Source organism: Protopterus annectens, chromosome 4.part1, assembly GCF_019279795.1.
Source record: "Protopterus annectens isolate FY-2018-M chromosome 4.part1, PAN1.0, whole genome shotgun sequence".
NCBI lineage: Eukaryota > Metazoa > Chordata > Ceratodontiformes > Protopteridae > Protopterus > Protopterus annectens.
This window is the reverse complement of record NC_056734.1, coordinates 364,016,058-364,028,612: the sequence shown is the minus strand read 5'-3', so window position 1 is coordinate 364,028,612 and position 12,555 is coordinate 364,016,058. Positions and strand designations below refer to the sequence as shown.

At 45.0% G+C, this 12,555-nt stretch overlaps 1 protein-coding gene across 1 annotated transcript in view; it reads right to left on the bottom strand.

Moving 5' to 3' along the window:
* The window catches only part of CCDC39 (coiled-coil domain containing 39), a 1,972,012-nt gene that overhangs the window by 1,528,137 nt on the left and 431,320 nt on the right, over positions 1 to 12,555 (bottom strand). The gene's annotated exons all lie outside the window — the stretch shown is intronic.

Below are 12,555 nucleotides of genomic sequence, written 5' to 3'. Positions count from 1 at the left end.
GAATGTTATGGTGAGTACATAACTTCTTTATCTGAAGTAATTTACTTCATTTGGTCTTCAACTTGTGGGACAGAGTCCCCAGCTACTAAACTTTTGGGTTGCCCTCATGGAAGGATATTCTGGAGCACCGCAGAACCAAAGGATGCTCTCCTTCTGGAAGTCAAATCCAATTTGTAATGAGAAATAAATGTATGAGATGAGGACCAAGTAGCTGCAGAGCGAATATCATTCAAAGAGACTCTAGACCAAAAGGCCGCAGACGTAGCCATGGACCTAGTGGACTGAGCTTTCACCTGACCTGCAGGAGACATGCCTATGTTATTATAGACCTGAAGGATGCATGAAGAAATCCACCTAGCAATAGTGACCTTGGAGATAGGTTTACCCAAAAAGGGTTTAGAGAAAGATACAAACAACTGATTGGATTTACGGAAATTTTTTGTCCTGTGTAAATAGAATCGTAACTGTCTATGAACATCCAGCAGGTGGAGTTTGTATTCCATCTTGTTAGCAAAATTAGGAAAGAAAACTGGTAAATTGATGGTTTGATTAATATTAACTGGTGATGTTGCCTTGGGAAGAAAGGATGGATTGGTTCGAAGGGAAACCCTATCTTTGTGGAAAATCATATAAGGAACTTTGACGGACAAGGCCTGCAGTTCTGAAACCCTTTTTGCAGAGGTAATAGCCACCAGAAATGTTGTTTTCCAAGATAAGAATTTCAGATCTGTCGTTGCAACGGGTTCAAAAGGTGGAGCAACCAGAGCTTGAAGAGCCATAGTACGGTCCCATGGGGGAACAAGATCTTTGACCGGGAGATGTAACAGAAAAGTCCCTTTGATAAAGGCTTTACATAGTCTGGAGGAGGCTAGAGAGGCAGAATTCACCCACATGAAAATGAGAAATGGCAGCCAACTGAACCTTGACAGTAGAAGAGCTAGCTCCATGTTGAAAAATATCAGCTACAAAATCAAGAATAGCAGAGATAGGAGCCGTGAAGATAGGAGCCGTGAAGGGGTCTAAACTCCTTTGAGAGGCCCAAAAAGAAAAACGTTTCCATTTACTGCAATAAACCTTCCTAATAGAAGACTTATGAGCAGCCACCAAAATAGACCTAACTGAGGAGGATAAATCAAGGAATCCTAGCAATCATGGGAACTGGAGCAGCAAAGCTGTGAGCTTGAAATTGTCCAGATTCGGATGAGGAACCATCAATAGATGTGAAATCAGATCCTGAATGGGATCCAAGATCCAAGGTGGAGCCAGAAGGTGAGAACAAAGGAAGGGAAACCATACCTGGCGAGGCCAAAATGAGGCAATGAGGATCACTTTGCTCCCCAGTCATCGAGCTTTCTGTAGATACCTTGGCATAAGAGGTACTGGAGGGTAAGAATACAGAAGACCGGGAGGCCAAGCATGGACTACAGCATCTCTGGGGGACTCGCCCGGCAGGGGGGGTTCAGAGCAAGAGACTTGCTGGACTTTGTGTTGGAAGGAGATGCAAAGAGATCACTGCAAGGCTGACCCCACTCGAGGAAGATCTGCTCCGCTACTGAAAGATTCAGAGACCACTCGTAAGGCATCAGAATAGTCCGACTTAACCTGTCCGCTAGAATGTTGGAACTTCCCAGAATGTGCGTTGTGATGAGAAAACGACCAGTGGAGATTGCCCATTCTCACACTTTCATGGCCTCGTGACAAAGAGGGTAAGATCTGGTCTCTCCCTGTTTGTTGAAATACCAGACCACTGACATGTTGTCTGACTGAATTGCAATGGTTCCCAGAGGAAGAAAGGCATGAAGGGCCTGCAACACTAAAAGGACCGTTCTCATCTCTAGAACATTTATGTGCAAGCTGGTCTCTACAGGGGTCCCCAGGCCTTGGACTGTCCTGCCCAAACAATGCCCCCCCACCCGAGTTGGGAGGCATCCGTGGTCACTGTGGCTTGGGCAGGGGCTGGAACAAAGGGTTGCCCCTCCAAAATGTCCGGCGAGCACATCCACCATATGAGGGATGACCGACAGACCCAACTGAATTGTATTGGATAAGACAATGGAAGTTCCAACAGGGACCACTGTACAGCTATTGTCCACTGTAGAATTCTCATATGTAACCGGGTACACGGGAGAAGTGTTATGGTCGCTGCCATTGAACCTAAGGCCCTCAACACGGATTCCGCCATTGGAAGATGAGAATGGTAGATTAGAGAGACATGCATTCTCAGGTTTTGTACTCTCTCCGAGGTCAGGAAGATGTTGCACTGTAAAGTATCTATCCTTGAACCAATGTAGTCTTATCACCTGGACAGGATCTAGTAGTGATTTGGATGTGTTGATTGTGATCCCCAAATGCAGGGCAAGTGTTAAGAAGTAATCCCTGGCTTGAGAGGGTTGACACCTGGTGGGAGCAGTGAGGAGCCAATCGTCTAGGTTCGGATAGACCTGATTCCCCTGAAGCCTCAGGTGAACCGCTAACACCACCACCACTTTGGTGAACACCCTGGGGGCTGTGGTGAGACCAAAGGGTAGGGCTCAAAATTGGTAATGATTGACTCCTAGCCAGAAGCGGAGGAATCTCCTGGAGCTTCTGTGCATTTTTATGTGATGATAAGCATCCTGGAGGTCTAACGAGCACATCCAGTTTCTCTCTTGCAGGTGCGGCATGATGGACTGTAGTGTGACAATCTGGAACTTCTCTTTGGCAACTGACTGGTTCAGGGTAGATAGGTCCAGAATGGGCCTTAAGTCCCCTGTCTTCTTTGGCACCAAAAATAACCTGGAGTAGAAACCCGATCTGGACTTATCTGGGTGGACGGTTTCGATGGCTCGCTTTTTTAACAGCTTGGAAATTTCCTGTCCTGCTGCCTCCCTTTGCGTGGGTGGTATGTCCAGGAGGTGTTTGGGAGAGTTGGGAGGACCCACACAGGGGATAGATTATCCTCTATATATGATCTGAAGCACCCAGCGGTCTGATGTTATGGACTCCCATGCCGCCAGGTGAAAGGTCAATCATCCCTTGACTGCCTCCAGAGTAGAGCAGTCAGGCCACCCCGCAGGGTTGCTGTCTGGGTCTGTCCAAGAAAGGTTCTCAAGACCCAAAATTCCTCGGACCCCCCTTTGCCTCTGGGCCGCTGTCCATTCTGTCCCCCTCTGCCTCTGGGGGAAGAAGAACCCTGAGTGTCCCGGGAATATTCCGACTTCCAGAACCACATCTTCTTTTGCCCTCTCTGGTTCCGGGAACAGGACCTTTGGGGTTAGAGAAGTGGATCCTGACAGTCCTTCTCACTCTAGACTAATGTGTCTCTGATGGTCTTACCAAAAAGAGTAGAGGCGTCATAAGGGGCATTGGCAAAGGATGCCTTGAAAGGTTCTGAGAATTGACATTGTCTGAGCCAGGTGTTGTGCCTCATGGACACGCCGGACCCAGCTGCCCTAGCTGGTCCTTCAGTAGCATGTTAAAGGAGCCGCATGGACATGTTGGAGACTGCTTTCAAAGTGGCCATCCTCGTGGAGAACGAGTCCCTGTCTTCTTGCGACATGGACTTAGGGGGAGTCTCCGCCAGCTCCTTTACCAGGTCGCGTTGGAGTCTAGTGACATGTGTCAGGTAGTTCAGCTCCCTTATAGAAAAAGTAGCTGAAGCATAAATCCGCTTCCCTAAGCAGTCCATCATCCGTGACTCTTGGCCAAGAGGATGAACCAAGGAACTCTCCTGGGCTAATTCCTTCTTTGTGGCGGCTGCTACCACCATAGCATCTATGGGGGAGCCCTTGTTCCATGCTGGCCTATCAGAAGATGGACTCAAAATCTTGTCAGGCCATTTGGGAATTGGTTCCACGGAGTCCGGCTCCTTCCATGCCTGTGAGGTGACCAGATCCACCAAGGGATCTGTGGGAGGGGACACCCAGGAAGTAGATGGGCCCATGCCAAAAGCCTCCAGGAACACAGACTCATCAGAAGATGGTTTGAGGGCAGACCAACCTCCCTGTTGGCGAAGGATTTCCATGATGTCTCCAAAGGAGACATCCTCAGGAGGTGACCTGGGGGAACCTTCCTCATCATCCAACTCCATATCCTTCATGAGCGACTCAGGGGAGTCCAAGTGCCTCCTCTTGCATGTATGCTTGGGAGGCATATTCCCGGTGGGACTCTCCGGGGGAACTCGCAAGCCACTTGTTCCTCAGGGAGAACCATCTGGGGCTCCTCGAGCATGGGCTGTCCCTCTGGTAAAATGATGGGACTCGTAGAAAGAGCCAAGGGGGTCTGGGCGGAGTCTGAGGGGACAGTCAAGGGTCTCAATCCAGTGGAGAGAACCCTTTCTACCATGTTGAATGCTGAAAGAGAACGAACCTCTTGTGGAACCAATAAGGAGGTCGATCTCCCTGGGTCCAATGAGAGAATCAGAGCTGGGTCCGAAGTGGACGGAGCTTTGAGGGAAGGAACTTGGCCCGATAAATACAGAGCCGATGAAAAAAGTTCCACTCCCTCAGATCCGACACCCAAGCTTCAGCTCTGAGAGCAGCTCGGATCCGAGCTGGTTGGATCCGACATGCTCCAGGCAGCTGTCGGCGTCGAGGAAGCAGGTACAATTGGTGCTGACCCCCTGACTAATGCCATCATCGGATGCCAGTACTCCGAACCCTGAGGATAAACTGGAGAAGGAGAAATCAGTTGAAAGAAAAGGAAGCAAGCTCCCCCTTCCAGAGGGAGAGGGGCATGGCAAGACCCCTATCTGGATCTGAGTACAAATGAACCTCCTCATCATCATTTTATCCATGTCGACTTCCGATAAGGACCGGGTGGAACTTAACAAGGCCACGGACTCCAACCTTGTGGGTTGGGGCACCAAGGCCCTAGAAGTACAGCGTGTCTCCTCCGGCTCCAGGGAAAATCTTGGAGATCGGAGCCGCGGGGAGTCACGGATCCTAGGATTCTTAACAGATGAAGGGAAGTCCAGAGACCTCTTGCGTTTCTCAGACCTTGGTCTTGGCTCTCTCTCCTTCTCTCTGTCCCTTTTCCACTCCGCTTCCACAAGCTTTGATACTGGAGGTTGAGTCCCAGCCTGGTAGGGAAGAGAAGCAAGGGTAAGAGAAGAAGGAGAGGTGGCTACAGCAGCTGCTGTGACCGAAGCCGAAGACGAGGCAACTGCCTCGGAAGAAGACCTTTCAGGGCCAACTTAGCCTTCCTGTCCTTAAATGCATGCAGGTTAAACCCGCGCATATAGTGCAGTCTGTACTAAGGTGGGCCATGCCCAAGCACATTACACAAAGAGTGTGGCCATCTGCAGGGGACAACATGACCACACTCAGTGCATCTTTTAAATATGGACTTATCAGCCATAATAACAGTGAAAAAAACAAGAAAAGAAGTATTATTTTTCTCACTGAACACACCACTCACCACACTCACACACAGAACACACAGAGGGGGAGGGGAAGTAACACACTGACAAACTACTAAAACTAAGCTAAACAACACTAGAGATAGACAAATCGATGCACCAAACGAGGGGAGGAGAAGGGGAACCTACACTATCACTAACCTAATTATAGTAGAGGAGAAAAAGACTTTCTAAAGACTTTAAACCCACTTAGTACACGGAGCTCTGGAGATCACTCTGCTTCAGCTAGAAGCGGCAAATGAGATCTGGGGGTTGGAAGGTAGTGGAGGTGTATTGTAGGTAAGGGGAGGAGCTTGGAGCTCGGAGCAGATGCTAGTAAGATTGCCGGCTTGGATCAGATACGGATCTGGTATCCCACAGGTTGAAGACCAAATGAAGTAAACTACTTCAGATCCTGTGTTAAACCTTCTACACCAAATCCTTCACTTCGCAGGCATTCCATAACTTCAACATCTGTTTTTATTTTTTAACTTCTACTTTACTACTTTTCTACATTCCTTCTTTGTGATATTATTTTTTATTGTGAAATTTTCTATATCTGGATGTTTTTGCCTGTATTTCTCTTCAAATATTTTTGGGGCTGCCTTTTTTGTATTGATTAATTTGGCTTTTGAATAAATATTGCACCATATCAAATCTCTCTTTCTTTCCCATGTCCATTCTTCTTTCCTCTAATTTCTCTCTTAATCTTTTTGTACATCTTGTGTCTGGAACAATACATAATTTTTTTCTTACTGCAATAGTCAACTCTAATGTCTTTGGCCTATCAATTTTTGTGATTTTTGTGAACTGCTACTTCCTTCTACAATGGGGGGAGGCATCCTCTGCCTGGGCCTGGCCTGGCCCCATTGTAGGAATGTTTCCGTATTTTGAGGATTCTGCACTGTCATTTTTTCCAGTCCTGGCACCAGTGAGCCCACTAGGATAGGGCACTTTTTTATCCTGGGTCTTGTGCACCCACCTATCTGTCTATGATATATGCTATATAAAATACAGTCTATATATCAGTGTCATCTTGGTGAGATGTTGTGAAAAACAGTCCATCTCCTGAAGGTACTAACCAAGACTTTAGGATGAATTCAATTTCAGCAGTACTACTCTCCTTTGCTTGATGACTTATCGTCTCTCCATTCGGACTCCTAGCTCTATGGAAAAACACACGTACTTGAAGGGAATATATTTACTCACCTGGTTACATTTATAGAAGATTTGTGGATGACATCCTTATGCTATGGACTGGATCCTTGGATTTACTTAGAGAGTTCATCAAATACCTCCATAGTACTACCACTTATCTGAAATTCACATATAGTTACTCTAAGTGAAATTGCTTTTCTTGATGTTAGATACATAGAAATTCTGACTTGTCCTTTGGGACAGGTCTCTATACAGAGACATGCCATAGGAGCAATTTACTACATGGGATTAGTATGTATCCTGGTTATGTATAGAGAAATATCCTGAAAGGACAAGGGATAAGACTTTTGAGGCTGAATGATAATGAGAGATTTCAGGAAGATTTAAATGTAATGCAACAAGAACTAACACAGAGAGGCTACAGAACTAAGGGGATAGAACAGATGAGATAAGATATTAACTAAATGAGGTCTGGTTGAGCCAAACCATATTTTTCAACACTTTTTGAAAAAGATGTAGATGCCACCAATACTGCTTCTGATAGACAGTGCACATCAGTTCTTTTGTTTTTTTCTAGCGATGTTGACAACAAAAGTAAGAATATTAGGAGGAATTGTCCGATTCTCTTATTGGATGATAATATTAGACAACTGGTTGGAGATGAACTGTACTTTTATTTTAAGAAAAAAAAAGTCTTTGAAGAGACTTCTGTGCTATAGAAAGAATATATGAGTGAATGAAACTTCAACTAAGACTTTAGGTACTGTAACTTGCAAGAAATGTACATTCTGTAAATATATTAATAGCCGTAATTATTTTGTACATCCTACTACACATACTAGTTATGTTTTTAAAGTGAATGCAGATTGTTCCACCAGGAATATGATCTATTTAGCATGCTGTGGAAAATGTTCATCATTTCATGTTGGGAGGACTAATCGTTCCCTCATGGAATGTATTAGAAAACATATATATCTACAGCATACACATCCGAGATGGTAGGAATGTTCTAGCTAGACATGTAAATGAGAATTGTGAAACTCGCATTTATAGTTTTATGGCCATACAGCTTCTAAGGGAAGACCTGTGATTAGGTGATTTTAGGAATACCACTGAGAAACATGAAATCGGATGGATTATAAAACTACAGGGTGATAAAGGATTAGGTCTAAATGTGAAGGTCCCATTAAGACCTATCCTGAAGTCACGGGATTAATTTAAATTAAGTGATACTATGTATCAGTGTTTGGTTACTTTGTATCTCCTTGGTTAATTGTAATTTGAGGATTTAAATAGTCATGTGCTTTGAATCTGAATGTCTTATTGTATTTAAACTGTGATGTTTTTATTTTTACTTATGTTTATGGTCTGATGAAGTGCCACTTGTGGGCGTGAAAGCACTTGCCAAGAATAAAAATCAACTTTCTGCTTTTAAACCATGCTTGGTCTATAACATTGCTGCTGTCAAAAATAAATTATCTTTGTTTGGTAGAATTCTGCAATACACTTCATAGAAATCTACCAGTTTTACACTGTCTCTTTGACAATGTGCTTACAGTTTTTTCATCATTTTTGTGTCTGTTTTTTAAACACATTTCTGAGTAGTATCCCACATTCCTACTGGAAGATGGGAAGATTTATGTGCTATTTGGTATTTGGATTTTCTGCTAATTAGATGTCCATATTTTTGGTTAGATGTTCCTAGCTTTCAAGGGCCTTTGTACCTAATTTCAATGTCTGAAGGTTGAGAGATAATGCATACTGTGCCTCCTAGAATGAGATACAGTGGGGCCACTCAACCAGCCAGTTCTTAGAATGATTAGTCTGCCCCTTCCTTGAACTATGTGTTTTTACAAGGTTGAAATTCTCAGCCTTGGAGGAATAAGACAGTTATGCCTTGGAGGAATAAGACAGTTATGACGTTACAAACAGGTGTATGTGTTTTTTTTTTTGTTATACAACTGATTCTTGGCTTAACATTGGTAATTTAAGGTTTTTATTCTAACTGCCCCTGTACTCCTCAGCTGACCTTCAACTGCCTCTACTCTGTAACTGGATCTAACAAGCTCTCATCTCATAACTCCCCTGGATTTGGCCAACCAATTCTTGGCTCCAGTGAGGACACTGAAGCATCCTTGTGCAGTGTCACATTGCTGCCATAGAGTGGGGTTCTACTTTAAGTCCTGTTCCCCATAAGCATACCTCAGTAATATTCTATGAGCAGGATGTGCAATGGGTGGACTACACCAGACCGCCCCTCACTTCCACAAAGGCTAACGTCTGCAAGTCCACACTCTAGGCAGATTATTTCCAGATATTTGAAAAGCACAGCAATATGAATGTGCACCATGAATTTGTTCTCACTCTGACAAAACTATATAAACACTATTCAAACAGGTATTAATGACCACCAAAACAGATAAAGCTATAGTAACACACAAACATCTATTCATGATCGGCTTTATGGAGATCTTGCTAATTTATGTGAACATGCAGCACACACTGGGGGTTATTAGGTTACATCTTGATAGATCAGATAGGGACCTGAAACATACTATGTATTACTGTTATGAGATTATTAATTAGAAGTTATGTACCTACCATAACGTTCCATGTTAGTTGTCTTCTCTCGCCTTCTTTCTTGCTGGATGGGTTCAGAGCCGATCCTCAGCTCCGACTCGGCACTTGCTAAGCTCGAGAGTCACTTTTACCAGCTCGAGGCAGCCCCATATCCCATGATGCAAGGCGGTAAATACCCAGATCTCATTTGGTACCTAGAGGGACAACTGCCTAGCATAAAAAAACTTTCCACTAAGGAAAGAAGAGCAACTAGCCTAAAGGGCTGTAAGGGGAAACCAGATAAATAAAACTAGAACTAACTGGTGCCCAAATATCTTCCAGAGACAAGGGAGATCAAGGTCTGTCCAGGCAAGGGGGACAGGAGGGAGGGTCGCAAGAAAGAAGGCGAGAGAAGACAACTAACATGGAACGTTATGGTAGGTACATAACTTCTAAATGTTAAGTTGTCAATCTCGCCTTCATTCTTGCTGGATGGGACCGCGCCCCTAGCACCTCTATCCTGGGTGGCTCAATGGAACAGACTCTTGAGAACCGTGGAACCAAAACTGGCCCTACTCCTGGAGGCCAAATCCAATTTGTAATGAGAAACAAAGGTATGAGGAGTGGCCCAAGTGGCTGCTGCACAAATAGTATCTAAGGGTAGCCTAGCCTGAAAAGCTGTAGAAGTGGCTAGGCCTCTAGTGGAATGTGCCTTTGGTTTTGAGCACAGTTGTTTGCCCCTAAGTTGATAAATGTCAGAAATGGTGGAAGATAGCCATCTAGATAAGGTCACTTTGGAAACAGGGTGGCCTTTCTTATTTTCAGCATAAGAAAGAAAAAGCTGATCAGACTTCCTGAATTGCTTTGTTCTGTCCAAATAATATCTGAGTTGTCTGTGAACATCTAGATAATGCAATTTTTGTTCTGATCTGTTGGAATAATTAGGAAAAATACAGGGAGATCAATGGATTGGTTTAAATTTGTTTTTGAAGCAACCTTGGGCAAAAAGGATGGATTAGTTCTCAAGGATACTCTGTCCTTGTGGAAGACCAAATATGGGGGACGAACAGAGAGGGCATGAAGTTCTGACACTCTCCTAGCCGAGGTAATAGCGACAAGGAAGAGTGTCTTCCATGAAAGAAACTTTAATGAACATGAAGCAGCTGGCTCGAAAGGAGGAAGAATTAAGGATGTCAGCACTAGATTTAAGTCCCATTGTGGAGGAGAAATTCTGACAGGAGGTCTCAGGAGAAAAATTCCTTTCAAAAAAGCTTTACAAAGCTTGTGGGACATAATGTTGTGATCTGCAAATCTGACATGAAAGTTCGAGATTGCAGCCAACTGAACTTTGACCATGGAAGATGAAGAACCCGAGTGAAAGATTTCCGCTAGAAAATCCAAAACTGCATGAACAGGGGCAGTAAAGGGATCTATGTTCCTCGATTTCGCCCAAAGGGAGAAACATTTCCACTTGCTAGTGTAAATCCTTCTAGTAGAGGATTTAAGGGAAGCTACTATGATATCCCTAACAGGGTTAGAGATCATAGGAAGCCTGGCTAAGGAAGGAAGTGGAGCAACCAAGCTGTGAGGTTGAGAGAAGGGATGGACCGATGCAGCTGACCCGATTGGTGTATCAGAAGATCTGGCACTGGGTCCAGATGCCACGGCTGCACCAAAAGATGACGATGAAGGAACGGAAACCAAATTTGTTGAGGCCAATACAGGGCAATGAGAATCATTTTGGCTCCTAAAAAAGGTAGCTTTCTGGAGTACTTGAGGTATCAATGGAAAAGGAGGAAAGGCATAAAGAAGTCCCTGGGGCCAATCTTGGGTAAGAGTGTCTCTGGGGGGATGGCCCGGAAGTGGGAAGAGAGAGAAGAAGACTGGGCATTTGCTGTTTTGGGGTGTAGCAAAAAGATCGCAACATGGGTGGCCCCACTTCTGAAAAATCTCCTCCACTATAGATTGCTTGAGAGACCACTCGTGAGGCATGAGTATAGCTCTGCTCAATCTGTCCGCTAAAATGTTGGTTTTCCCAGGGATATGCGTTGCTACCAGAAACCAATGAGAGGAGATCGTCCATTGCCAAAGTCTGAGAGCCTCTCGACACAAGGGATAGGACTTGGTTCCGCCCTGCTTGTTGATGTACCATACTACGGACATATTGTCCATGTGAACTGCAATCGTTCCTAAGGGAAGAAAGTCGTTGAGGGCTTGCAACGTTAAAAGCACTGCTCTCATCTCTAGGACGTTTATGTGCAGGTGGTATTCGAATGGTTGCCACATCCCATGAACCATCCTGCCCTGATAATGACCCCCCCCACCCGATCAGGGAGGCGTCCGTAGTGACTGCGGCTACCGGGGCCGGGAAAACAAAGGGTCTGCCCTGATGGACTTGGGGAGAAGAAATCCACCAGGATAGACGGTTTTTGCAAGTTTGTGTCACCAGGATCTGGTGACGCATGGGAAGTTGTTGGTAGGACCATTGTGTGAACAACATCCATTGAAGGAGACGCATGTAAAAATGGGCCAAAGGAAGAAGAGTAATGGCAGCTGCCATGAGGCCCAATACTTTTAGGACCAGCCTGGCTAGCACCTTTTTGCTGGCAAGGATGATCCGCACATGGTTTTGGATATCTAGGATTCTCTGGCTTGTGAGGTTTGCTGACATCCGAACAGTGTCTAAATTTGCGCCTATAAAAGTAATAGATTGGCAGGGCAATAAGGAGGATTTTTCGTAGTTGACCGAAATTCCTAAATGAGTGCAGAGATTTAGGGTGTAATCTCTGGCTTGGAGAAGTTGATGCCTGGTGGCGGCTGAGAGGAGCCAGTCGTCGAGATACGGAAACACCTGGAATCCTTGACGTCTCAGGTGAGCCGTGACCACTGCCATGCATTTGGTCACCACTCTGGGGGCTGTAGTGAGACCAAAGGGCAGGGCTCTGAATTGAAAATGACTGGACCCCAGCCAAAAGCGGAGAAACCTTCTGGAGCATCTGTGGATTTTTATGTGATAGTATGCATCCTGAAGGTCTATTGAGCACATCCAGTTGTCTTTGCCTAAGAAGGGCAAAATCGATTGAAGTGTGACCATTCGAAATCTTGTCTTCTTCACAGACTTGTTGAGTCTGCTGAGGTCCAATATTGGTCTCCAATCTCCCGTCTTTTTGGGAACCAAAAAGAACCTTGAGTAGATTCCGGGCTCTGAATGGTCTGTTGGAACTGGCTGAATGGCCCTTTTTTGTAGAAGCTTTGATACTTCTAATTTTGCGATTTCCCTTAGACCGGGTGGAACATCTGGAAGGGAATTTTTGTGAGGGAAGGGACTTTCCTCGAAAGGAATCTTGTAACCCTCGGATATGATCGACTGTACCCATTTGTCTTGGGAAAGGGAAAGCCAGGCTTCTGGGTACAGCAATAATCTTCCCCCGACTGCCTCCAAGGATGGACAGTCGGGCAAC